Source organism: Pleurodeles waltl, chromosome 3_1 (assembly GCF_031143425.1).
Source record: "Pleurodeles waltl isolate 20211129_DDA chromosome 3_1, aPleWal1.hap1.20221129, whole genome shotgun sequence".
NCBI lineage: Eukaryota > Metazoa > Chordata > Amphibia > Caudata > Salamandridae > Pleurodeles > Pleurodeles waltl.
Window position 1 is genome coordinate 319,444,829 of NC_090440.1, and position 26,590 is coordinate 319,471,418.

A 26,590-nucleotide genomic window follows, 5' to 3' on the forward strand; every position below is an offset into this window, starting at 1 on the left:
GCAGTGCACAATATTGTACTTGCGGCAACATATCGTTTTAAGCATGCCTATCAAAGTATGTTTCTTATCCAAATAAAGCATTGGGTTGGACAGATATTGATGTGCTGGGTGATCTGAGTTCCCATACCCCTAACACTACCTCCATGAGAAGTTTGTGAATGTTCCAAAGAGCTACCACTGAGGGTCAAATGCTGAAGGAGTTGTACAGGGCCCAATTTGTGAAGCCAAAGTAGTACAGACTCAACGAAATCCGAGGTAAATCACTCCGGCCCCCATGGCAAAGGCCCAGTACCCCGTTTGCCCCATGCTCCCTGAACTGGATCTGATAGCTGCCCTCTGCCTCAAGGAATATGTATTCAGAGTGACCAACTGTATGCCACCTATGTCTATGTAGGCAGTGTCATTCACTTAATACTAAGTTTTCAATAGAAGTCAAGGGCACAATGGTGCCAGGTAGGAATGGTGCAAGAGGCGCTAAAGGCATTGAAGGAAAAGAATGAAAATAACGATCTTGAATAAAACTAACACTGTTGCAAAAACCACTTCACAACGTTTGGATGATCAACAATAATCAACAATATTCCACGACACATGACATAACTCTGTGTTATTCTTGATGCGTTAATGTCCTTAAGTTCATATATAGTGCTATGATGTGAGTCTTTAAGCACCATATTGAATGTGTTTCACTGCTTCTGAGACATACCTTTTTAGGTCTGGTTATCGCCATACTGTGTGTGATCAACAGATAAAAAGCTTTAAGAAAGGCAGCCGTCAGAGTCTTTGGTTTCTACCACACGTTTCCCTCAATTAATGTATTGGGTTGGGCAGAACTTGTGTGATACTGTGAGAAAGAGTGCAGTGCTTGTTGCAGTCCTATGGACTCCTGAGTGGTGTTCCCTCAACTAACATGGCTACTCCATTAAAATGCAATAACGTGCAGTGTGCAAGAAGACCACCCTCCACAAATATGGGATAGCATTGGCTAAGAATATTACTGTGTGAGCCAACAGCAGTATAACCGGTAGAAGTATTGGTGAATAGAACTTCCCAACAAAGGATTTCTCCCATCCAAAATGGCTGCTATATCTAGCGTGATGACACAGTGGCATCTGAGCCTGTTTGTTTTTTCTTCCCCATTTGCATACGTGACATTCAAACCACAAAATGTGTTTTCCCACAACCATCATTGCACTCCAGAAGAACTGCTCAATGCAGCCTTAGCCTGCTGTCCTGCGTCACAACAGCCTCATCGCACTCCCTTCTCCTACAACAAACTACAACCTCAATTCACTCTCCTCAACTTCACTGGCTCCTCAACGGACTGCTCCTATCTTACAAACCAGCCACAGCACGTTCTCCCCTTAATAACGGCGCCTGCAGAGTGCTATTACTATGCAGGCCAACATGTTGGTCTACATCATGGCTTCAGAAGCAGCCAAAACAGCACACAAGTGACACCCCCCCTTTCCTCGCAGTGGTTGTTATGAAAGCCAGTGGGGCTCAGTGCAAGGCAAACAAGTACCTCTTGAGCTGTAAATTCTCCCCCCACCTACACCACACCTTTAGCCTGCAGCACCAGTCAGCTTTCACACCAGATCACAGTTGCAGTGCTTCATCCTTAGCCTGTTGTGCTGCTCCCTGTCCTGCTGCCTTTATCTGTTTTCCCAACTGCCTAAGACTGATCCTGGCTTGCACACCAGCCCTCACAGCCCCAGCTCAGACTTCTTTCCCATACCATCCCAGTCTGAAGTACACTCTTCCCTCATATATTGCACCTGTAGTTACAGATGGAACTGAATAAGCTTCTAGTAATGCGGGATGGACAAATATTCTGTGACTGCATTTGTAGATGTGTGCATGTTCACAAGTGGTTGTTAGTTTAATGTGTGCTGTGTTACAGGTGTGGTCAGGAAGAGCTGAGTGACAGTGAGTGGTCTAAGTGCAGGGTCAAAGGAATGAATATGGTAAGAGGTGTTAAAGCAGGGTGAGAACTCTGTGACCAGAGTGCTCAAGTGACTGGATGGGGAGTGTAAAAGGTGAGCCCCTGTGAGCGGAGGATGACTTGTGAACCTGTTTGAGTGTAGTGTGAGCTGTGTGAATGCAGGATGATGCATCTCTAGACACTAAGTAATTCACCGTATCCTTGGCATTTGGCAAGTGGTGATTCAGGTGTAATTTGAACTATGGTTATCAAAGCTGATTCTGCAACAAAATGTGAGTCTTTTGGACATGCCAGAAGGTACTTTTCTAGAGATGGAAGAGTCACTGAAGGCCAGACCCAAATGCTGACCTCTGGCAAAGTCCACTTGAAACTTTGGGCCATACTCCCTGTGGATTCTGCCACCCACGCCCTTATATCAATAACAAAGCCATTTCCCCTTCATCTAGTGGCTAAGTTGTGCCTCATAAAAAGGGTAAATTATACTGCACATTTGTGTGATAGTATTACCTCATTATTTTGTCATTGTCACACATGGTAACACTTTCTCTGAAAGAATTCACCTTACTAATACCAATTTAACATTTAAATACAGCATTAAGCAACTTAAATAAGACCATTCAACCGTTGCAAAGGGCCTTACAGAACCTAAGAACACGCATCACCATGTTTTAGTAAATTTTGATCCGTTTAAGATCAAAACTATTTTATTGTTGTCAAACTCTACAGATTATGCAGCAGACAAAGGATTATGTAACAGATGCAGTAAATCTATTAATATTAAATAAAAAAAATATATACAAAAATTAAAAAAAAAAAAAAAAAATTATTCCATAATTAATCGCAGGTATGAACGTTTCAAAGTTTATGTTTGGAAACTGTGAATCCTGATAAATGTCAGCCAATGCAGAAATTCATTTGAGTGTTCTTAAGTCAAACGCTTCCAATTTAAAGTAATATCGTTTTTGAAATTTGAGACTTGGGCAGATTTTCTAATGAGGAACGATATACACTACATGGAGGGCTCAGTTCCTATTTTGGAGCTTAAGAGGCAAACCAAGCCATTTGCTGGGCACTTTATAGGACCGTTCCACATGCCCACATTTCTATTTTTAATGAAATCCTTTCTCCCACTCTCACACCAACAGTCCATAGCATGAGTGGGGACAGCAGGGGGGTGATAGGAATTAAATTACACAAAGACCTGTGAACTGATAAATGGTCTTTGGAAGACCTACAAAGTACTTTGGTTGAGTTAGAATCGTTAGAGCTTGTCCAGCCCCAACCCAGGACAGTTCAAGAACTGCCTGTGCACTCCACACCCCGTGCTACAGCAGATGACAGGTGGTAGGGGCGAAAGTCTTTTCAGCCTAATGGGTGTTGTGCATCTGCTTGGGGCACAAGATTTCAGCAGCAGGGATATCACCTAAGGATGATCTAATAAAAGCCATCAGGGATTGTCCATCTCCTTCCGACAAAGATCAACTAAGGTCGTTCATACGGTTATGTGAGATTTATTCAAGAATTGTGCAGAATTTCTTGTTGCAAATTTAGTGAGGTCAGAATTAAAATTTGTATGGAAACAAGAACAATCAGATATATTAAATCAATTGAAGGACATGATCATTTTGGCACCCACTCCTTAAGCGTACAAAGAAGATGTTCCCTCAGTGTTCACTGCTGATGCAAGTGGTATCTGTCTGGGGCAGTGTTAAGTCAGATGGCGGAAGGGAAAGAGAACATGATTGCTTTTACCCTCAGGGGGTTTTAATCTGCTGAAAAGAATTACAGCACAATTGAAAGGGAGGCACTGGCATGTGCCTGGGTGGCTCAGCATTTTACAACCACTTGTTGGGAAAATAATTCATGATAGTCACTGATCACAAGTCGTTAGAGTCATTGTTAAATTACAAGAGTTTGGAGAATGCCAGTCCCAGGTTGGCCAGGTTGTTGTCCACTTTTAAAGGTCAAGAACATACCTGGAGGGAAAAACTGCAGTGCAGCTTTCTTACCTAGGTGTCTGACAAAGTAAAGATTTCAGATTTGGAAGAAGAACTGGTGGTGGGTTTGGTGGATAGTGTGACATCCACAGATAAGGTTATTTCATTAGATGAATGGAAATCGAGCTGTATTAAGGATAAGCGTTTACAGAGACTTGAGGAAGTAATCACCGAGGGGTGGCCTACAGAAGGTTCAGTACCAAGTGAACTGAAAGCTTTAAACCAAGTGAGAGATGATTTAAGTGTGGAAGGAGAATTAGGCATGAGTGGGGGAAACTGCTCATTCCCCGGGGAGAGTTGGGGAACAAAAACGTATTGGACTGGCACATCCAGGACATACTGGAGTAACAGGGAAGATGCTTAGACTGTATTATTGGTGGGCAGGTGTGAATGTGGAGATGTTGCTTAGTAGGTGTTTGGAGTATTCTTTAGCAGACAAATCACTGCATATTCACAATAATCTCCTGTGTCCTGTTACATTTTTTAACTCACCATGGGAAAGGTTAGGAATAGAAGTCATTAGGTGAAATTTTTTAATTTGCATTGGTTGTTGTGGATTACAATTCCTCATGGGTTTGTAATAAATTTCTAATACAGCCTAAAACGAGTAGTGTCATCCATTGTTTTTTTTAAAAGTGTTTCATTGTGAGGGTGCCCTTTCAGTGTTGGTTAAGGACCAGGGTATACAATTAAAATCCAGGCAAATGCAAGATTCTTTGGTGTCTCAGGGACTCAATTTCACAACAACCCTGTATAGTCACCCAAGGGGAAGGAATAGTGGAGAGGGTCAACTGCATGCTAAAGGGCAACATTCAATTAACACTTTCTTCGGAGTTGAACTTGGAGGAGACAGTAGCAGAGAGGATTTGGAGTTACCACAACACTCCACACTCTACCACTGGAGTACCACCTTTTGTATAATTGAGGGAGGGAGTTTCCTTCAGTAAGTTGTCTCCTTAGTGGGTAGTCAAAAGGATGGAGTCTGTTGGTGAGGCCTGGTGGAATTTGGATGACGTAAAGGCTTAGGTAGAAGAGCAACAAGTGAAGAGTAAGGCTAGCTATGATAATTTAAAAATGTGAGTGGTGGAGCAAAAGCGTGGCTAAGATGAGGAGCAAAGATATGGGATCTAAGAACAGGGCTAACAACACTGGTAGTCTGAATTATGATGTTGCCACCAGTGCCTCAGGGATTCCAACTACTACTGCAGATGATTCAGAGGGACAGGGAAGTTCTAGTGGGGCCATCTGTCCAAGCAATTCCAGTGAGCCTCCAAGGAATGGGGTTAAAGCTTTCAGGATTCCCAGTATCAAATCTAGGACAGCGATTATAAAGCCAACGTATTTGGAGGATTATGTGGTAGGGTAATTCTTTAACATTTCCCCCTCATGTTGAAACCCTGAGGAGACTTTGCCTCTTGATCTCGGGTGATGCTTTAGTTCTTAATTTGTGAGTATTTCTGCCAAGGGGAAATGAGGCAGTGTTACTCAAGTATCGTTATGCATTGTTACTTTTTTATGTGCACTGTATTGTTGCACAATATTTAGGCATCTCTGTACAGCGTGTTATTTCACTTTATTTAATCTCAACTACCATTATGCATTATTATTTTTCTGTATGTGCACTGCATTGTTTTCAACGTAATTAGTAATCTTTGTACAGCATGTTAATTCATTTTATTCAATGCACTGTGTATTCATTTTGTACACATCTTAGTTTTGGTATAGGTTTCTGCATTTTCCTATTTAGTAATGTAGTATAATTGTTTTATTGATGTTATAAGAAGGGAGGTGTGTTATATGCAGTAGCAATGGAATGGTGGGGCTAGACTATGTGGGTGGAATATAGACTGGTTGCTTGTTGCTGAAGGATTCTAGCCCAGGCAGTTGACAGCTGAAGAGTGGATCAGAAAGCAGAGAGGGAGCGTTGGTGTGCTGTGTTCAATCATGACATAAAACTGGAAACTTCAGAAAAGACTACTTTGTGTTATTTCCTTCATCGCATATTGATAACTGCCAAAAGTATCAATGCCCACTGAATAAACACCTCTTGTTCAACCTGTATCTCTCTTACAAGGTAATCAGCTCCCACCCGTTGCCTTCTAGCTTTGCTAATATTAATACTTCCACCTTTTCGTATTAATATCCAGGTCATCTAGCCTGGCAATTCTTTCATCTCCAGCTACATCTCTGATAGTGCTTTCCTTTTGACTCAGCTGCACTTTGTAACAAGAAGCCTATGGCTACCAGTTAAAGCACAGGCATAGACGAAGGACAAGGGATTCAAACGCCTGCTTTGACAAATCTCAGACAGAAAATAGGAGGACCATGGTGAATTTCAATCTTAAAAACGAAACACAATAAGGAATACACAGGACTACAGGGATCATCACAGTTGCTTAAACATGTCAGCAATATATATTAAATGATCTAGTTGAAAGAACAACCGAATTACTGCCTTGAATCTTTTTATAAGCAATCTTGAATTCGAAAGGTGACAAATTGTTAAAACTGACTGATTAAATGCTTTTCCAGCCCATTTTGCTATCAATGTACTTCATGCAATTTTAAGTAAGAAAGGACTGTCCACGATGCACAACGGTGTTATGGTCTATAATTGAGCTGTGGGGAGGGGTGTTTCGGAAGAATGGCACCTGTTTTTACTAGCTCAGAGCATTGTTACAACTCTTGGGCACTCCCAACAATGAGAGGAGCCTCATAAACAAGCCTGCCACTATCCTAAATGTCCCCCTTCCCCGTCGTGCAATGTAATGAGGTAAACAAGAAAGGAAGAGAATGAACAAGCATTAGAAAAGGCAACAGGTCTTGGTTTAAGGACCTGTTGACTTTGCCAATGCTTGATGCTTTGAGGCTTTCTCTGCTGCCATGTAATCACGCCGACTATTTTTATATATTTTGCCGATTGGAGAATGAATCAGTTGAGTAAAATTAAAGATTTTTGGAAAACAACATTTTGAGTAGAAAGAGGGTCGGGTAGGGTTTGAAGCCACTTGGAGGATGGGTAGAAGCTCACAGACAAGACAGAGGAATGTAAGGAGTGATTAGGGCAGATACGCATAAAAGCAAGAGAGTGCAGTACTGGCACTTTGAGGCCAGGGGGTGGGGGACAGAGGTTGGAGAGAAGTATTCGAGGGAGACAGCTGAGAAGTGCATGCACTCTCATAGAGTGCTTTGTGAAAAAGAAAAAAGTAGTTTCCAAAGATTAAGCACTGGTAGAAGAATAGGAGTGCCCACCTGGAAAGGTGGTGTAGAAGCTATGCTCCATGAGAGGGGCAAAGACATGCTGGATGGCCTGAAACAAACTGAGGCAGCGACAAAAGGTAAGTAAATGTGAGTGACAAAACACAAAATCAATGGTAAGCAATGGGTGGGACGGATTCCTGGGTCAGCTTCTGGCATGTCCCTAATATGTCTTTGCAACCAGACAGCTGTACTTAAAAAAAGGTAGCAGTCATGTTTTTTTTATATTAAAAAAGTGGGTAAAGGGAAGTAAAAGGAGAATGGAGTGGACATAACAGAAAGCACACTGGTTGGTGGTGGGGGGGGGTTTACGGAGTCGGAAGGAACATGCAAGGCAGTGGGAGATGTACACAAGAAGGATGAGAGACAGGGAGAGGGAGAGGGCACAACATGAAGAGCAAGGGAGCAGAAGCGTACAGGTGAGAGAGTGCAATGTGGAACAGGAAGAAGCAAAAGGGCAAGAAAACAATGTAGAGGGAGAACACAAAGGGAAGCACAACATGGACAAGAGTGGGGGAAAGAACATAGGTGAGGTCAACATGACCACGTGGAAGGGCGACGAGAAGTATACAAGAGAAAGAGCTGGGAAAACATGCACAATTATGGAGCGATTACTCAAAAAGAAAATCAGTGGAAAGACACACGTAATGAGGCCATGCTCTGAGAGGAGGATGAGGACAAACAAGAAGAGAAAGGAATGCCAACACAACAGTCTTTGAAGCACAATTAACTTCGTTTGTAGGCCGCTTTATTAAAAGCATATAATGTTATGTGATGAAACAATGTTTTATTTCAACTGCATAGCAATTAAAATGTATTAGGAAATCAAATATTATTTGTGCAAATGTAGATCTGCCCAGAGATCACTCGCCCTAGGTTTCAGAGAAACAGCCTATCAGAGTTCTTCTCCACTGTTCAGATACTGATTTCCATGGATAAGGCTCATAGGTTGATAGACAGCTACAGATAACATGAAAATGATTCTTAATTTTTGATGTGACTTAGATTTACTGGATACCTTTATGCATAATTTCATGTTGGTGCAAGTTACTCGAGTAAACAAATGAAAACGTAGGCTACAGCTTTCCATTTAAAACAATAATCAAGTAATGAATTGAAAATAGTTGGTAAAAAATGAAGAGCTTCAACAGGAATTGAGGGCCATATTTAGTGAAGGGTGGTAGTGGCGAGGGACATAGGGCTGTGTAGCGGTTGGGTAGTAGTGGTGGAAGGGTGTTGGTGCATAGGGTGGTATTTAGGGTAGGGGGAGGTTAGGGCACGATATTGGTAGTGGTGGTTTGGATGGTGACCATGGACGGATTAGAGTGGTAGTGCTTAGGGTGGCGGTAGTTGGGGTGGTGTTGGTGGGGGTTAAGATGGTGGTAGAGTGGCGGTATACTGATGTGGGGGTCACAGGGAACAAGTAACAACAAGGTCAAATGAGATGGGGGGGAGGGGGCGGGAGTAAGAAACCTTTGTACCTCAATCCCTATTTGGGATTTGACTTTACTGGATACCTAATGGCATAATCTCCCCTGGGAGCAAGGTACTCAATAGTAAATCTTCAATATTCCACAGAGGCTATCCATCTGTATTAGTACTGCTCAACTTTGCTGCAGCCTTAAAACACTGAATGCGGCTGAGCCCCATTCAACACCATGCTTTCCATATAAGGTTTGACAGATTTGTCCTGCTGGACTGGCTTGCATCATAGTTGAACAAGCAAGCCCAATCGTCAAACTCCCCTTCCCCATAAAGCTAAGACATCTCAGCAGTGATCCCCAAATTGTATGTGGAGACAATACGAGTCTTAATTGTTGAAAAAAACATCAGGAATCACCAGTATGCAGATGAAGTGCCACTCTAACTAAAGATCTCCCCTCATTGACACAGTATATCGGAAGGACTGACCACCATTTAGGCAGAGATACACCAGTCCTACCTAAAACTAGAGTCAATCAACAAGCAGTGAGTACTTTTCAAAAATGCCTACATATAACAGCATGTACAACAAGCATCCCTAAAAGACATGTCTTCATGGAAGAGCATCGTACATGCAGCAGCCCACCTCAAATAATAGTAACACAATGATAAACTCTGACAACTCCGCACCAAAGTCAAAACCTGCTGCACTGCTTGCATAGCAGATCACTTTAACAGCTGATAGTACCTGAAGACAAAGACTACTGGTGGAACATGCAAGTCATACAAAAGCAGCATGACATGACTGGAAACCAGGAAATGTAGAAAAGGGCCTTCTGCTATGCTTGAAGCGGAAGGCTTAGCAGAGCTCAGACCAGGCCATTTCTTCTCCACTTTGGAAATCAACAAAATGCGATATTTAGTCCTCTATGCAAGGAAGTAGCTTGACAAAGGTTTGTAATCCACTGCTGGTACTATTGCGCTGAAGTTCTCACTCACTCTTTGCCTCCTTCATTCACCATTGCAGTTGCTAACCATCCACCTCACTCCTTTCATTACCATTTAAGCCTAACATTCCCCCTAACTATTTTGCAAATTTGACTCTTTTCTAAACTGTAACCTCCTCTTCTACTCACTCTGTACTCTCTAAAAGAACCTCTTCCTCCCTTTGGAAATGCCCTTCTGCGAATCTATTGCATTACTGTAGCTCAAAACAGCCGATTAGAGGATAAAAATTTAACACAATGGAAGCTGTTGTTGCAATATGTTTACGGAAGCAACACATCCAGGTATGCCATGACAAAACGTACTCATGCACAAAGTAATGAGGGTTGTTCAATGTCCATAGTGAAACAGCAGAAAATATCTTGTTTCACGTCACCTCTGTATATTAAAGTAAACTTCAGTGTTGCCATCTTTGGAGGCTCAGATTGAAAAAAAAAGGCATGCAACAGTTTCAAAACTTACTTGGGAACTCAGTTCCAAGCTATTCTGTGGAGCGTTCTTGTGTAACACTTAGGAAGGGTAACTCTAGGGTCGTGAGATATACGATATGTGCAGTTTAAAAGCTCTTAACCAGGGCTTGAAGTTCTCTGTTGTACGTCTGGTGTTAGCCCCAAAACTGTTAGATTTTACAAAAATTACTAGTATATAATACTTACAGGGGATTTCAAGCAGCCCTCTTCACTAATTGTTCTGTTACCCTGGTGTTCACATTTTTCTTCCACTTATTACAGCATAAAGTACAGGGTAACGGGCCAGCCGTTGGTGAACTTGACTGTGAGCAATCGTATTCTACTCTTTCACAAGGAGCACAGAAACACACAAAGTAGTTCCCTTTAGTGCCAGGGGCTACTATGGAAAAGTAGACTTTTTGAGATTTTTTTTTTTTTTTTTTTAACTTTAAGGCACTTTTTTAAATTACTGTGGAGGAGAACCTGGCAGCGTCCCAAACAGTAAACCTTTGCAGAAGCCATGACAAAACAAACACTGGCAAAGCCAAAAGCCTGGCAGCAAACCCAAGAGCTACGGTATTAAACAAAGCTGGTTAGTAAAGGCCAGTGCTGCATATGAAAACTGTGGTATATTTAGTTCCATCATAGGACAGTTTAGAGAAAATGATCCAGTTATTAACTCCGATTATAGAGATTAGAATTAACTCGGATTATAATAGCAAAAAATCTTCAATCTAGTGTATGCAGTATGTTCAATAACTGACTTTATAAACTATTATTCAAACAGGTTTTTTTATTTAATACCATAACACATTGGCCCTTTGTGTTATTCTTTGCCTGTTATCATTTGCCATGGCTATGTGAAATAGAAGTGCACTGCAAAAAAAAAAAAAACATATATATATATATATATATATATATATATATATATATGTCAGTCACAAAAGCAAGTCAATCTAATAACCAACAGAATTGCATATTATGGCTGAAGGTAAGGCAAAAATGCTTTAAAAATTGTCTATTGCTTACTCGTCACACAGGGCTAAGTTCTAAGCAATCCTCTATTCTCCATTAGTAATATTCCAATAGATAACTTGAGCAATGTTGAAAAGACAATGAATTGATTGGTAGTCATATTTCTTGTAACCCTGAAGTTTTGATTTGGATCTAACTTAATTCTTGAACTAGTTCCCTCAGATGTACATGCCCCTCTAAATACAAACACATGTGACTACCCTTTCTTTAGGGTCTATTGTCTTTTATGTATTAAATAAAAGTTTACTAATTTATCCTTGCAAATTACTATAACGTCGTATTTGGTTTAGTGATTATGTTGACATATTCTTACATACTATGCAACATCTCCATGATCCCCTCTGGCAATGAGTATTGGTCTATTGTGCACCCTTGCTTTATGTATAACGAGGTGCAACTTTAAGGATTAGGCTCCTTATTTTTCCACTCTTTTTTAAATGACCCATGCAAGTAGGACTCTGCAAAAGGTACTCCACATGCACTTCCATAAAAGTGCCATAAGAAGCACTAGATACAAACATTCAGCACGCTGAGCTGCTGAGGATAACTAATCTGGTCTTTCCTTCTGGGCCTGAATGTCCAGTACCTCACAAGTGCAGAATAAGATGAGCAGCTCCTGTTTATGTTGTACCTTCATTTGGAGGCAATGGAAAAGGACCATACTAAGTTATAAGTGGGAAAAGACTTGTACATGGCACTAAGCTACAGAAAATAGAAATTGCCCTACTTATTAAACGAGTTGCAACATTAAGGTCACAAACAGTCGAGGCTACACCTTCCATTCACTACACAATATGAAAAAACAAAAACTGTGCATTTCAGTGCCATCTATCAGGTACTTTGGGTACAACTTACTTTCTGGTTACTGCCTCTCTATAATCCTTTCATGCCAGGATCATGACCCTTTTAATTCTATAAACTCTGGAATTAAAGAATGGGGTGAATTTCTTTTTATTGGTTTGTTTTTTAAATAAAAGGACAGCAATCTTGTATCTGAAGCTCGACTGAGTATTCCACCATTGAATACACCATTTACAGGTGTCCCACGCAAAATCCCAGCAAATTGTGATAGGTTTCCTTCTCCAGATGTGAACAATTTAAATAAATTTAACATGGGAGTGAAGGAGCTGGGGAAGAATGGAACCCGCACACATCAACAACGTCAACATTTTTCATTTACTGGAAATGCCTACATCTCAGTTTAATGAATTGGTTTAAAGCCTTTAGGATTTAAAATATTTTCTTAATGGTGGCTAAAGATGCTTTCTGTAAATGAAACACTAGAGGCATCAGCCAGTTGATTTAAACACTGAATTACACAGACAGCAAATCGTTCAATAAACACGATTTTTAAATAGACTGAGGGCAAGCAATATAAAATTTCAAGACGCATGATACTTGAGAAGATGAGATTTAGTGGCTAGACCTGCTGATCTTGTAATTCAAGAAGCCAGGTTCGAATCACGGCTCAGTAGTTGGCTCAACAACGTATGATTCTAAGAAAATAACAATCTCTGGGGTCCAGATGTACGTAGGTTTGGGTTTGCGATTTCCTAATAGCAAATCTTAGTGATTTGATATTAGGAAATTGCCAAATGAGATGTATAACAGTGTGTTTAACACTGTTTGTGATCCCCAATAGGGTTGCAAATGACCTACCTCATCAATATCCATGAGGTAGGTCGCAATTTGCAACCCCACTGGGAATGGCCGCACTCACAGGGATGGTGATCTGCTGGGGATAGGAAACCCCCTTTTTTTTTTTTTTTTTTTAAATGCAGCCGTTTTCCTCAAAGGAAAATGGGATACATTTCAAACAAAAAAAAAAAGATTTTTTCTTCATTTTTTCAGAGTAGGCAGTGGTCCGTGGGTGCACTACCTGCTTTAAAAAACTATTTTCACTTCCATTCACAAAGGGGAAGGGGTCCCATGGGGACCCTTCCCATTTGCGAGTGGGATACCACCCACTTGAAGTGGGTGGTAACTGTCAACGTGTTGTGCAAAACAATCTTACATCCCCTGTGACTCGCTATGAAGAAGGGACGCCTAGACACGGCCCTTCTGAATAGCAACTTGCAAACCTATTTTGCGAGTCTGTAACAGGTTACTGTTAGAGCTGGCATAGTTTCCCCTGTCTTTCTGCCTCCACTTTCTGTATTTGTGACTGTGTGCTGGACTTCGTTTTTGCTGGTTTTGGTACTCTGGGCACTTTAGCACTGCTGACCAGTGCTAAAGTGCAAGTACTCCCTATGTAAATTGTGATTATGATTGGTTACCCATGACTGGCATATCTGATTTACTAGTATGTCCTGAGTATAGTGCACCATGTGTGCCCAGGGCCTGTACATCAAATGCTAATAGTGGGTCTGCAGCACCAATTGTGCCACCCACCTGAATAGCCCAGTAAACATGTCTCGGACCTGCCACTGCAGTGTGTGTGCAGTTTTAAATTGCCATGTCGACCTGGCAAGTGCACCCACTTGCCAGGTCCGAACCTTCCCTTTTAGTACATGTAAGGCACCCCTACATTTGACACAATACCAGAGCACACCAAAAGGTAGTACAAACAATAAATGGCAAAGTCCATAAAGAAATTCTTCTTCTTCCAACGAATGATCTTTATTTCTGGTGAGTATTGAAATACACAAAATAGCCAACACGTGTTTCGTCCAAAGGACTTTTTCAAGGCAAAGTATAATGCAAATAGATGGAATCATTTGTATGGATGTAGATTGACACGTCAAAGTCCAACGAAGAGAAAGTGTCTATTCACCAATAGGAATGGAAGAGCAAATCACTGTAAGATGGTTTCACAAGAGTTGCTGCACTATGTTCCTTTTTTGGGCTTATAATGGCCTACCATTTTGGAGCATGTGTCAACTTATTTTGATGCCCCGAGACTACTCTCTTGAAACCATCTTACAGTGATTTGGGTGGTTGGGTGTCATACCGGACCTAGCACCCTAATACTGTAATTTTGACTAACTAGCCTGTCATCATAACCACGGATGTGCGGACTCTACAGCATCAACCACCTTTTATTTTCCTGTTCCTAAGGCACCCCTGCAGTAGGCACTAGATAGCCCGATGGCCAGGGTACAGTATATTTAAAAGGTAGGACATGTACTGGTGTGTTTTACATGTCCTAACAGTGAAATACTGCCAAATTCGTTTTTCACTATTGAAAGTCCTATCTCTCCCATAGGTTAACCTGGGGATTGCCTTTAAATGCCTTTTAAGTGTAGTTTCTCAGTGGGAGAAGATAGAGATGTGGACGTTGGGGTCTCAGAACTCAACTTAAAAACTGATTTTTGGTTAAGTTGGTTTTTAGATTGTAAGTTTGAAAATGCCACTTTTACCAAGTGGGCATTTTCTTGCTTAATCTTTCTGTGCCTCTGCGCGGCTGCTGAATCCACGTCTGGGTTAGAATACCAGTTGAATTGTTTATGAATTCACTCTAGACAGTAACACAAAGGGGGCTGAGGTGTGTCCTGCATATCCTGATGAGTCTTTCTGGGCTAGAGTGGGAGGGAAGAGCGGACACCTGCACTTGAAAGGGCTGGGCCCGACCCTTCACAATACAGTCTCCAACCCCCTAGAGCAGTGGTCTTCAAACTTTTTAACACTACGCCCCCCCCAGTTGAAAAATAAAAATCATTGGGCCCCCCCCTCAGACTTTTTCACAATTATTTTAGAAAGATGGCAATGTTTAAATATGTCTAAACTTATTTAAACATTGCAGTTAAGTAGTGTTAACTTTTTAAAACTGCAATAACATGCTTCTGCTTAAAACAAAGGCATGTTATCTGTGTAATATTTCTTTTGGCCAGAGTTTGGCGCCCCCCCTGGGATCACTTGAGGCCCCCCCAAGGGGGGCCCGCCCCCCAGTTTGAAGACCTCTGCCCTAGAGTGTGGCTGAGGCAGGGCAAGAAAGAGGCAGGGTCTTGTGCACTACAAAGACTCTGCTTTGAAGTTTGCCTACTTCAAAGGCAGAAATGAATACAAATAGTGGGCCCAAAACCCCAGACTTTTAGAACACTTCTGGGTCAAGCAGAACCTTTGACAAGAAGAAGAGCTGCGAGGAGGAGTACTGCCCCTATGCTGTGTGCGCTTTGCTGGGTTGGCCTGCAGTTGCTGCTTCTACTTCAGAGAGGATAAAGACTGGACTTTGTTGTGTATCCTGCTTGTGAATTTTCTCCAAGGGCTCGGACTGAGCTGGTCTCCTGTTAAAAAGTCTCAGGGACATCAGAGACTTCACCTGCCAGCACCTGGGCTCTCTTGCTGAGATCCCCGACTTGCCAAGTGGTTCCTCATCCAGTCCCTGGAAGGAGAAGCTGGTACAACCTGAGTGAAAATCCATGCACTTGAGCCAAGCGGCAGAAAAATCGCTGCAGCACCTGCACTGCGGCAGCTGCTGAAAACGACAACACCTGCAGAAATAGATACATTGCAAGCGCAGCACAACTTCTTTGTTACCATGCATCCGGATTTTCCACACATCATCCCTGGGCGCCAAAACTTCAACATCACTGAGGTCGATGCATCCCTTCCCTGCAAGCAAAGAATCAATGCCTTGCTTGCTTTTCTGACACACCCTTGCCACAGTGGCTTTATTGACGCATATCAAGTACTTTGTGCTAAAAAAAAAAAAAAAAAAAACGCATCCATTGATTCTTATGAATTAAGACTCTTTTTACTTAAAAAATGTGATCTCATTTTGTGTATGTTGGGTTGTTGTCGATCTGGTCTTGTCTAATTTGGATAAATGTTGGCTATTATTCTAAACTGGTGTGGAGTCCTTTTGTGGTGTTTTCACTATGATACTGTATGTTTGTGCAAATACTTTACACATTGCCTCCGAGTGAAGCCTGACTGCTTGTGAGTAGCTACCACAACGGGTGGCTCTCGTTGGCGGAAGTCTGTCGGTGCCGTGGTGCGGGGGAAGTGGGCTGAGGGGGGCACAGTCTACTCCCCAGCAGTGGTCCCTGTTGCCTGGCCGTTATTTTGAGCTTTTCCAGCCGTCTTAGGCTGGGAAGCCGCTGAGACGAACTGAGACGAACTGACCGAACGCGGGGCGCCCTGCAGCTGTGTAGTCAACTGGTGAGGGCAAACAAGGCGGAACAAGGGAGGCCTCTGGCGCCGCGGATACAGAGGCACGAGCGGCGAGGCAGGAGGGCGCGCAGGCCGCGGCGACTTGTCAGCGGCGGCACTCGACTGCCGCGAGGCGGCGGAGCTCGCGCGCGGTACCCATCCCCTCAATCCGGAAGAGCAGCAGTGCGCAGGAGCCATGCCCGCCCTCCGCCGATAGACCGGCTCCCGCGGTGCCCCGACCTCACCTGACCCTCGCCCTTCCGCTACCTCCCTCCCCCCAGCCGCCAGAACAAGGGTCGTAGGGTGCCTCGGACAAATCCAGCACGGCCCTGAAACGGATCCATAAGGAACTCAATGATTTGGTGCGTATTTGTTGAAAATTGCCACATATGTAAGCAAGACATTTACTGTCCTATAGGAGGAGCGATTACCGCGTCTGCCAAAGGCGCAGTCTAGTTGAAAACTACAGCCTATCAGCTTGCCGTTCTTACTCATTTGGAACTGTCTCCATCTTCATTTTTGGTTTCCTAAAACCCCAAGTCTCCTTTCACGCCTCTCCTTTTTGTAAGCAACGGAAACTGGAAACATCTTGGCTGGTCATTTACGTCACGAAGGCCAAGTCAGAGATTACAGTGAATTTACCTACGCCCGCATCGTGTTGCATACCTGTGTGCCCCTGTGGTTTTCGGGGCTGCTGCTCCTTCTGCTGGCCTCCACGTCTCCCCCCCGCCGTCGCTTGACATCGCGACCGCTGTGTGGGGGGAGCATTTGACGGGACAGGACGGGGACTACATTACCCAGGTCCCCTTGCACTCCGGAAGCGGAGCGGAGCCAACGTATTTTGCGCGCCCAAAGGCGCTATTAAACCGATCCTGCCCTTGGCTGAGCGGGACCACGCCGGGCTAAGCCCGGGCAAAGGGCGGGCCGTTGTGTGGCCGTTAGGGGTCCGGAAGGGGTCGGGTTGGGCCAATTCGCTAAGCTGTTAATTGCTTCTACTTAATCCGATAGCGCTTTAGTAAGCTGTATACTTGGGCTCTATTTAATTGAGTTATTGTGTCTTCTGGGTCATATACACTTGTTGTTCTGTGTTCTGTGTTATTGCTGTTATTGCTGATATATGTAGGTGCCCTATACTTTGTTACGATATAAAAGCTCTGCGTAGGGCAGGGCTATAAAATTAGACAGACCATCGAGTATTTTATCAATACTAGTAGTGGTTGTTATACATGTGAGGGTGGTGCAGAATGGCTAAAAATATTTCCACCCTGGATAATTACTTGGTTAAAATGGTGAGCAAGATAAACATTGATAGAAGGAAATCCCTAGGGAAGGAGTCCACCTCAGAAATGTTTTCTTCTGTAGAAGATGGTAGCGGTTCTATTATGGTGGATCCCCTTAATATTGAAGCTTTCCCCTTGGAAAATTCAGCCATTTTACCCTTAGTTTTAGAACCACTAATTCAAGACCCATCGGAGCCCCCGAGTGAGTCTGCATTGTCTCACTCTCCTCCTCTCTCTCCTCCTAAGAGAGCTGTTAGAAAATGCAGAAAAACGCAAATCAAGCGGGGGAACATACATCTTAAACCAACAATAGAATATGGTCATAGAAGCAATGTAGCTAATAATGAGATTACAAATAATAAGGAAGATGAGAATTGTGATCTCTTGGGTCACATCGCTAAGCTATTTGAGGAGAAACTAGACCATATGACTAAACCTCTTATGGAAAAAATTGAATTGTTATCTATGGAGGTATCTAGGTTGGGTGGTCTTTTAGATAAGATGTGTAAGGAACAGACTATGAAACAGCCTGAGCTTCCCGTCCAATTTGATAACTCTGCACAATTGGTTGTAGCACAGAGGTCATGTTTACCAGAACCTAGGGAGCCACCATGTATGGTGGATAGTACCTCTCATATGAAAGCAGCTGCATCTAATATTGCGAGGCACACTACTCCCGTGAACAGACCAAATCATATTAATCTTCCACCTGATTGTGAACCTTATGTCATAGTCCTTTCGAATGTTCCTCCCTTAGACCCAACAGCAACGAATTTCCGTGAGGAATCACATGATTCTCTCAAACGGAAATCACTTGCTTGGTTAAACAAAAATTGTGGTTTCCCCCCACATCTATCCGATCATATACTGTCTACTAGATGGGTACCATGGATCGGAAACACGAGGAAAAAATGTAAGGGGGATTGTGTAATTGTTAATTTTAGGCACCCTCAACATGTTGCGACTGTTCTTCTTAGAGCAGCTTCTTTGGATGTAGAGGAGTCTGACGTGGGTGTGCACCCCCTGGGTTATTTTTATAGACATTTAGCCAGTACATCAGAATTTTCTAAAAAACACAGACTCTTGACTAATAGAAGAAACACAAATTTTTATACTCCAATTGAAAATAGATTTTCGGTACTGAGTACTTTGGATGAAAACGATTGACTCCCACAAGCAGGGGAATTTATCACAGAAATGTTAGTATATACCCAGACGTGGGAACAAAAACACAGAGTATAGAATATTTAGAACCGAAACTTATAGTACCTTCGAGCCCCAGAAATTCAAGGACAGTTAAAGTGGTAGACAGCGTTAAATCCCCTTATTCTATTTTGAGTGAGGTAATCAGTTTGGGCGTACCTGATAAGTGCCTCACAGTGTCTAGGGAGGGTAATAACGTTAGTAAAGACTATAATCAAGACAAAGAGTTAAATCCTTTAGTTGAACCAGAGGATGTTACAGAAAAAGACAACTTACCTATAGTATTAGATTCACCCTGTGTAAAAGGGAAAACAAATATTAGACTGATATCTTGGAATATAGCTGGCTTAGCCAGGAACCTTGAGGATGTGGTATGGTGTTCCTATATTGAGAATTACGATATCATATTCCTACAGGAAACTTGGATGGTAGAAACCCCCCATAGGTTGGGGTATAAAACATACTGTTCTTATGCTATTCCATCAACTAGAGGTAGAGCCAAAGGGGGATTGGTTATCTGGGTTAAAGTGACTCTAGAAATAGATGTCACCCAGTTATCCATCCCCTCTCCGGACCTACTAGGCCTTAAAATTGATACAAGAGGGAAAGAAACTATACATTTAATAAATATATATAATAGACCGTCCCCATCTAACAAGGAATCAGAGGTGGTAGAACTCCTGGATTCCTTTTTAGATTCATTAGGAGATAATGTAAAGGTGTTAGTTGGTGGGGATTTTAACTGTAAATATGAGCCTGTCTTGGGTTGGAAAAATTACTTGATGAACAAGATGCTGCTAATGATAACCTGCCCTTAGAATCTGCAAATTCAGTTAAAAGCACAAAAGCCGCCTTACAGATTTTACAGTTGACTGTGGTACATGATCTAAGGGCTTGTAATGGTCGATTCCGATCAGACAGACCAGCAGCTCCAACCTATTTTAAGGGAAATTCCAGGTCACATATAGATTTTGTAATGGCTACCCAGAATATATGGGACCAATTAATCGATTTCAAGATAGACCATAGGACGGAGAGTGACCATTTCCCCCTCCAACTATGGCTAGACTCTCAATCATCTATTATTAGATCCGAAGAAGAGACCGTATTAAATACCACGGTCGCGGAGCTAGAGGTAACCAATAACAGGCGTGCTCTAAGATGGCCATACATCTTGGGAACAGAAAAGACGCTGATAAATATTTACAATGTATTTACTGAAACGGTAGGAGACTTACAGTCAGCATTAGTGGGAACGCAAGGTGTTCTTGATTTACATCTTAAGCTGGTAGATTCACTAACTCCACTATTGAGTAAAATCTATAAAAAAGATGGTAATAGGATAAGGAACCATCTTGAGACAGCGAACCCATGGTATAATAAAGATTGTCGAATAGCAAAATCAAGATTGATCCAGGCAGTAAAATCCGGGAATCGCTTGGACATAAAAAGCGGTAGATTAGCCTACAAAAACACTATGGCCCAAGCTAAAAAAGCATGGGATGAAAGTTTTTTGGGGGGATCTCTTGAATGCAGCTAAGTTACGGGATCAGAGCATGTTCTGGAATTTAATCGCTAAGGGAAATAAGCAGGGTAGATCAACAAAGGATATTTTCCTAGATGAAAATACTTGGTGTGATCACTTCACTAAGCTCTATGCTAACAAAAAGGAGAGTTTGCCCTTGGGGGACCATGAGACAAACTAAGAGATGAGTATTGCTCCATTAACTTTTAGTTTAAAAGAAACTAATAAGGCTTTATTAGCTGTGAAAATGGGCAAAGCCCCAGGCCCTGATAAAATTCCCGGCGATCTACTAAAATATGATGTGGATGTGTGGGGGCCTTATATAAATTACCTGAGTAATTCTATTGTGGCAGGCACACCGATCCCCGATTCATGGAAAGGGGCAGAAATCATAACAATTTTTAAAAAAGGTGATCGCTATGATCCAAGTAATTACCGCCCAATAAGTTTAATAGACATTTTTCAAAAGATATATGCCAGACACATTTTAAATAGGCTTTTAGATTGGATTGAAGAGACTAAAATATTAACCAAATATCAGGCTGGTTTTAGAGTAAAAATCAGTACGGTTGGCCAGGTGTTTAGGTTTATGTGCATCTGTTGGAAGTATATAAACATAAGGAAGGGTAGTCTATGTGGCATTCGTGGATCTAAGGGCCGCCTTTGATCTTGTTCCGCGCAATTCGTTGTGGATTACATTAAGGAACATGGCGGTCCCTGGGGAACTACTTAAAGAACTTATCAAGCTTCACACAGGGAACTATGCAAAAATTAGATGGGGAAAAGAAGGTGAAACCTCAAGGGCCATACCTGTAGACCGTGGTGTGCGCCAAGGTTGCGTGTTAGCACCTACACTCTTCTCATTATATGTTAATGATATTCTGAGCTATTTAAGGAATTGTGTACATGACTCCCCGAAGCTAGGTGGTGAGCCGGTTACGGCATTATTATTTGCCGATGATACCATCCTTATTTCTCAAACTCCGAGAGGTTTGCAAAATTTGGTGGATTCTTTTCAGAAGTATTGTGTGGGGAAGGGGCTAGAAATAAATCCTACCAAAACTAAGTATATGTCCATAAACCCCAAGAAATCCCTCAGGAATAATCTGTCCTTGGAGAATCAAAAACTGGAACAGGTAGGGAGTTTTAATTATTTGGGGTTAATGCTGGATAGTAACCTGTCCTGGAAAGGACAGATGGATAAAAGCATCTTATCCCTTAAACAAAACTCAATGCCTATTCTAAAAGTACACGGAGCTAGTTATTCTAAAGCAATCTCACCGGCACTTGAAGTATATAAAGCGAAGGCCCAATCGGCCGCCCTTTATGGTGCTGAACTCTGGGGCTACTATTGTAACAACAACTTTGGAAAAACTGAAAACCACTTTGTACGAAGGCTACTTAAAATACCGACAAGAACTCCTCTAGTCCCTGTTTTCCTTGATATTAATCTTAAAAGAGCAGACTATCAAGCGTTATTAAGACCACTGCTGTATTGGGTCAGGTTATGGGTAACCACGGAGTTGAGTGACTACAAGAGTGGATTGACTGAATTAACTCAGATAGATGGTCATATGAATACCCCTTGGTTAAAATATGTATCTAAGTGGTATGAGAGATTAGGTTTATCACACCTATGGGAAGTTCCTCAGAATATGACAACATGTACCAGGAAATATGTAAAGGACACTTTTTGGTCTTATGTCAACGGAGAGCTATTGCATAGCTCATCGACTGGTATTCTGACCTTGAGTTTTTTTAACATAAAAGATTCACCTAAATTCGAACAATTTTTGGATGAGGTGGGTCCTACATTGGCAAAAACATTATCTCTACAGTTTAGGTATGGAGTCTTACAGATTAATGCTTACACATGCAATTGGGGAGGGGTAAAAGGTTGTGAATTGTGCACTCTCTGTACTTTAGGGGCTAAAGAAGATGTTGCTCATCTACTCTTCTTTTGCCCAGTATACAAGAAACCAAGGGATTGTTGGATCAAACCCGTTTGTAAATATGTGGGGGTTAGATCCTACAAAGAAGCAGAGCGCATATTTCAGACTAATACTTCACAATTAGTGGTGTTTGGCACGAGTAGATTTTTATTTAATGTGTACCTTATCAGAAAATGACTTGGTCACAAACTGTAATATTTTGCTAGGTGGCCCGCTCTTTCCCTTCCTTGTATAGGTATATGATGCACTGTTTCCTCGATCCAAGTTAATTAATTTTTTTAGTTCTGGCTTTTAACTAATTTATAAATTGTTACTTATATTTTTATACGCGGTACTGCTTAACCATGGAGACATCCATATATTTCTTGCCAACTGTATGTATTGTATCTTATATTTAATTGTGAAATGTATATATGTATGTTGTACACATCTCTTGTCTGGACTTTTATGGCAATATTTGCCGAAATAAAGTTTAACAAGTAGCTACCAAGTTGGTGAGCAGTGGTTATCTGAGCTGTATTTCTCCCGTACCCTAACTTGCGTGAGGATCCCTACTTGGACACGGTGTCAACTGACTGCCAACTAGAGACTCCCATTTCTAATGGTTACCAAGTCGCAGAACTGGATTGTTACATAGGGGAAAGCTTTCATACATCTGGCCCTAAGTGCCTAAAAATTTAAAATCCCTACTTGATATTCACAACGATAGTTTCCCAGTGTAATGTACAGCACTGCCTAGTCTTCTCACTAGGTTTGTGCTACATAATTGCCTGTGCCACATTGATTTGTTGCACATCAGCGTCTTAGGGGGAACACCACGTCCCTTTTGTCCGCTAACAATGGAATCTTTCCCCAGGTACCTTCTTCTGTTTGAAGAGATGGCACATTTAGGTGCATGTAGGGGATTTTCAACAGAGAAATGCACAGTTCTAGTTAAAAGGAGGCTGGGTTTCTACCCAAGGTAACACAGCTTTACTATGAGTGCTCAGGACAGAAACTCAGAATCTTTTCAACAATGTATTCCTAACCCATGTTTTAGCCTTTTATGCATGTATTGGTAATTTTCAGTCATTAAACAGGTAGTAACAATTATTTGTAATCCGTAGCAATCAATAACACTGCAAATATTAAATCAAATCAATGGCAATTCAAAGAAAAGTCGACAGTGGTTACAGGGTACACAATGCACCGTGACTCTCGTAGCTTTACAAAGCATAACGTCAGCAGCTTCACTTTTAAACAGGACCTGTAAGAGGACAGTCTAGTCGAAATCACTGTACCTCATTCATGTTGAGTCACACAATCACAGGCGACAACTACGGACTTCTACACCTAAGGAACAAAAGCTACACAAGGGAAAATCACTTTATTTTGTGAAAGGCTTTAGCCTGTTGACCAATCAGCACCTACCCATCACCACCACCACAATTTATAGTTGCCCTAGGAGATGAAGCGCGGTTGTGTTTAGAGTGCAGATCGACAGTCTGGAAGCTTGGACATATCCGTTTGCACCCGCCTGGTAAAGCGTGGTGGTGGGGGGGAGGGTGGGGGATAAATTACTAAAAGGCTTCTAGCAGGCAGCAAGAAGGCGTGTAAGTAGGTGTTCCGAGCTTTAGCTGTTTTGTGGAAAAACATCGTGTGCCGCGAGTGCAATTCACTGGCAGGTCAAGGGATGCGTCCAGAGACCTTGTTAGACAGATTATGTGTGTTTATATTCCACCCACACAGGCGGAGTACTTCAACGTAAATCACTCTCCACGTGAATAATGCGTTTAAAAAAAATACACATATAAACTTACAATTATTAACTATGGATACTCCCTCCCTCACCCCCGAAACAGATGAGCAAAGCAATGCTAGTTAGGAAGCGCAGTCTGTGACTCGGTGACTTCTCATAAACTAAGTGATTAACCCTAGTTCGCTTGTAAAACGAGTCTAACTCGCCTGACATTTCAGTCACATGCAACAGCAGCTTTAAGTCGGGGTCCGAGCATGAGCTATGGAGGAATAGTCATCGCTCAAGCCAGTTTACTTCCCCTAACCCATAGATCCCCGGGGAAGCACTTGTCAGCAACGGAGAACGGACGCTGGGCATTCTGCCATATCCTGCGATCTGTCTGCTCTCATGGTATGTCCTTTTTATCAAGGGTAAAGTGGAGAAATCGTAGTACTTGGCATGAAACACCAAGGGCGTCTCTCGCATACAGCGAAGGTTTAGGCATGCCTCAGGAGGAAGCATACAGCATTAGTAATTGCAACCAAGCCAAATCACCCTCGATTGCATCACAAGTGCAAACCAGAACCCCTACACTCTTATGATGTGTAAATAAAGCATTACCAGAAACGAACATGAAACCATCTCCAATCCATCCGATCCTGACGTTGTGTCTGGAGGAGTATAACATTAAGGTAGCAATTTAAATGTCCCTTTGCTTATTTAACGTGGAAGGGAGAGTACCTGCACGTTTCAGCACGGGTGCATTACTTATAATGGGAAACTACTGTGGTACTACTTAATAGCTCCCAAGCACTCCGGAATAGTAAGCACCCGCAGTTTTATTGTCCTATTGAAATCACTGCATATAGGGCAGTGCTTAATTTGTAATTAAAAAGGTGCCCAAAGCCCTCTTCTTAAACACGCGGCTGCTGCAAGTGAACATGGAATACTGAGGGGGTGTAATCCTGAAGCCATCTCGGGCCTTTTCAATCCATATAAATCCACTCCCTACCCCTTCAGCTTTCCACTTTCTACCTTTGTGACGCTTTTTCGTTTTTCCATTCATCCGTCTTTCACATGTCTTTTGCTCGTAGCAAATTCTTGAGGCAGAAGAATAAGCCCCGGCCCCCAAAAATAAGTGCCGGTGCTCAGCACCGGAAACAACAAGCACAAAATTAAGCACTGATATAGGGTCCCTGCTACGGGTAATACAGAGCAGTAAGTATCAATACATAGGTGTTGTGTACAACCTGGTAGTAATATATGCACTAGGCTACAAAGCCCACCAATCTCTACTGTTGGCGAAATCAACAGGGCTGTAACGTATGCATGAAAGAGCAAGGAATGAGGGCACTAAGCAGGTACCAACAATCACAATCTCTGATACTGGATAAACACGATAGATAACACTTACAACAATAACGGACACTCATCATTCCCTTTCTGTAGATACTCCAAGCACTGGCAGATCAAAACCGCGACAACTGCTTCAACACGGAGGTGTAGAACTAGTCTGCATCACAGCCTCACTATCAAAACTCAAGAATGTTTGACTTACGACGTCAGATTTCAGTAGGCTATCAGTCTGGGTATCTCAAAGAAAAACGCCAAAAAATACGTCTCTGTGTTTTTGCCTTTCGCGTACCCGAGCGGTGCAGCAAAGGCAGGACCACTCCCTCACTACCACCTCACAGGCTAGAGAGGTTAATGCCCTATGTGCCCGGGTACGCGATTCCCTGTGCCATTCCTCTCGAGTGAGTCGTTTGGAGGGTCCAACCAGTCATATCACATTGGGCTGGCACCTAACGCCAGCGTGCCATTATTTCACCTCTGTAAGACAGTGTGAGCTGTGGCGTGTGCAGCAGGAAGGGCTGTGCCCGCGGCCAGACGGCGCCTGTCACTCCCTGCCCAGGCTACTCCCACGCTAATCGTAGGGCGATCTCTCTTTAAAGCTCTTGGGAAAAGACCGGGGCTAGTTAACCGGCTCTGGGCGCTGAAAGATGCAGGTCGACGCAGTTCTGCCCAGTCGTTCCGTGAATGAGCGCCCTCGGTTCTACATAGCGGCACCCTGGTTTCTCCCCAATGTGCTGCAGGAAGAGGCACGGAGGATACAGATGTTACCACAGCTATACATTTATCAACCTCAGTTTACTGACATGCCATGCCCTGCCCTGTGTTCGGGGCAGCAGGAAGGGCTGTGCACGCAGTTAGTTACTCGCAACTCTACCTGCCTGCCTTCTGCACATTTCCTGTAAGACAAACACCACACGCTCCGGGAAGGTCTCAAATACCCACTCCACGAAATCCACTCAACTCACTGGATACCGGAACTCCAAGTCCTTACCTTAAACCCCTGTACGTTACTCCCGATAGGAGAAATGTTGAAGCTCAATCTTCTCAAAGTTCGAGTATAAGGCAATGCGCATGCGCTCTCAGCCGTTCCCACCCGGAAACAGGGTGCTCCACAAGAAGGTGGTGACTATATTCCATTAGAGGAAAGTGCTGAGCGACGGCGTAAAATCACGTGACAAAAACGTCACGTCTTAGTTACGTTGCGTGTAGTATCTGTAAAGCTGAAACCTTGTGATGCAGTGTAGTTGGGGCAGCTGAAGTTGTTTTATTTTTTCTTGCAGGTCACTTAACCCCTTCGCTGCCAGGCCTCCCCTCCTGTGCCGAGCCGTTTTTTGGCTATTTGGGGCCGTTCGCGCTTA

At 42.7% G+C, this 26,590-nt stretch overlaps 1 protein-coding gene across 3 annotated transcripts in view; it reads right to left on the reverse strand.

Annotated features, from left to right (window-relative positions):
• LOC138284064 (tropomodulin-3-like) overlaps positions 1-26,353 on the reverse strand; it is a 257,423-nt gene extending 231,070 nt beyond the window's left edge. Inside the window, exon 1 of one of the 3 annotated variants that reach the window (XM_069222468.1) lies at positions 26,224-26,353. The gene's annotated coding sequence lies outside the window, so the exon portion shown is untranslated. Of the gene's footprint in view, positions 1-18,961; positions 18,983-25,293; positions 25,316-26,223 lie in introns of those variants that run through there. The other 2 variants (XM_069222470.1, XM_069222469.1) reach the window with 2 other exon arrangements.
• Positions 26,354-26,590: the final 237 nt, after the last annotated feature.